This window comes from Crocuta crocuta, unplaced genomic scaffold (assembly GCF_008692635.1).
Source record: "Crocuta crocuta isolate KB4526 unplaced genomic scaffold, BGI_CrCroc_1.0 scaffold41, whole genome shotgun sequence".
NCBI lineage: Eukaryota > Metazoa > Chordata > Mammalia > Carnivora > Hyaenidae > Crocuta > Crocuta crocuta.
The window spans coordinates 16132845-16134871 of record NW_027529428.1 but is presented as its reverse complement, the minus strand read 5'-3'; the positions used below and the strand labels follow the sequence as shown (position 1 = coordinate 16134871).

General features: G+C 45.1%; 1 protein-coding gene across 2 annotated transcripts in view; it reads left to right on the top strand.

Annotated features, from left to right (window-relative positions):
* The window catches only part of AK3 (adenylate kinase 3), a 16700-nt gene that overhangs the window by 212 nt on the left and 14461 nt on the right, over positions 1–2027 (top strand). The window contains exon 1 of one of the 2 annotated variants that reach the window (XM_077759448.1): positions 54–276. The exons of the other annotated variant lie outside the window; for it this stretch is intronic. The gene's annotated coding sequence lies outside the window, so the exon portion shown is untranslated. Of the gene's footprint in view, positions 1–53; positions 277–2027 lie in introns of those variants that run through there. 2 annotated transcript variants of the gene reach the window in all.

Below are 2027 nucleotides of genomic sequence, written 5' to 3'. Positions count from 1 at the left end.
GGTGCGCGTGCAGGACCCCCCTCCCGCCGCGCAGAGGGGAGACCTAGGGCTGCAGAGCCGTTGCGCCCCGAAGGTTCCAGCCTCCGGGGTCCAGGGGCGGCTTCCGCCTGGTTACTGGGAAGGAGACTCCGGATTCAGGACGAGTTCAAAGTTCAAAGATCGTAGTAAACGGCTTGGCCGGAGAGGGACGTCCAGTTCCGGCGCTGCTGCTCCCTCGGGTCCAGTGGCTGCGCCCCACGTGCCCTTTCACCCGGAGATCTGAACTTTGACCCGAAGGTTTGCTCTTCCTTTCCTTTCCTTTTTTTTCCCCTAGTTACACTCGGATTTTCTGATTCTGACCTTTCTTCCATAATCTGAAGACTCGAGTATTTTTTTTTTTTTTACGCTCGTTATAGTCCCAAAAATTGGCTTGGATCTTGGATACTCCAGAGATTTCTTAGACAGGAAAGCTACTCTTGTGTATGCTTCTCTGAAATTTTGCTTCTCATGCCAGATAAACTCTGATAAGTCAGCACCAAATCCAGTCAACAAACTCTCTACAGTGGATGGAATTTATGTCAGTGCAAGTCCTATCTTAAGACGGCTGCTTTTATGTATTTATGTTTTATTTTTATTTACTTACCTTTTTAAAGTCAGCTCCACACCCAGGGTGGAGCCCAGTGCGGGGCTTGGACTCAGGACCGTGAGATCAAGACGTGAGCTGAGATCAGGAGTCAGATGCTGAACAGACTGAGTCACCCAGGCGCCCCAGGAAAGGGGTTTTTCAAAAGTCAACACTAGGGTGAGGTTTTTTTTCCCCCCATCAAAAGTGCTGACCTTTATTTTCCAAAACCGAACTCATTTTGAACCTCCATTTATTTTTTAAAATGGTTATTTATGTATTTTAAGAGCAGAGGTGAGGAGACCAGGGGAGGGGCTGGGAGGGAGAGGGAATCCCAAGCCGGCTCTGCACTGTCAGCTCAGAGCAGTCTGGGGCCTGAGATCAGGACCTGAGCCGAAATCAAGAGTCCGGCTTACCCGACTGAGCCACTTGGGGGCCCCACATGCCCCTGAACCTCCTTTTGAAAGATTATAGAAGTAATGGTTACAGAGGTAAAAGAAGACTTGGAAAAACAACAGAAGCACATGAAATGAAAAGTCAAGTCTTGTCTCATTTCTTACCTCAGTCCCATTCTTTCCAGGGGAAATAGGATCTTGTGTTTCCTTTTAGAAATGTGTATTTGTGTACAAGACACACACATACGTGTGTATAGGTATGTGTGTATATATTGGTGTGTGTATATACATATTTTATGAAATATGCATTCATACTGTGTTTTGCATTCTGCACCAGCGTATTTTCACTTTATATTTAGGATTTTGTTCCGCATCAAAACTCAAGAATCCATTTCATTCTTTTAATGCTTGTTGAATAGATTTGCTGAACCTGTTAAGGTCTGTTTAATCCCCTATGGAAGAGCATTTAGCTTTTTTCTAGGTGGGGTTCTTGTCTGTTTCGAAATGCAGACACAGACGCTTAAGGGGAGAAAAACAACCAGCTCAGTCTTTTTAGTTCGTCTCCTGGATTTCTCTGTTCAGCCCCTTTCTAGCGAACGACTGCTTTCATTTTTCTCTTCTAACATTGGTCTTTTAAAAAATTCTAAGTGTTTTGTCGTTAGGTAACACTTCTAAGTAAGGTTAAATCCCTCGGCCTGCTTGCTAAATGTTCTTGATGCAACATGCTTCAGTAGTTAGGTAACGAGAAGCAGCCTCCAGAATGGTACACGGTGGAGCGAAGGTTATCCAAGTGGGAAGGCGGAATCCCTCCCCGGCTCGCAGAAACGGACTTGAGCAGTGAGGTGCAACATGTGCTTAAAGAACGCCTTCAGCAGAGAGTTAAAGTCACCTTAATTTGTGAAAACATAAAAGGTTTTTTAAAAATTGAATTTAAAGCCAATTAAGTAAACTTTTTTCAAAAGAAGCAACATTGCTCTTTGTGTATCCTTACGGTCCCTGGACAGGCCTGCTGCCCTCCGTTGGGCTCCACA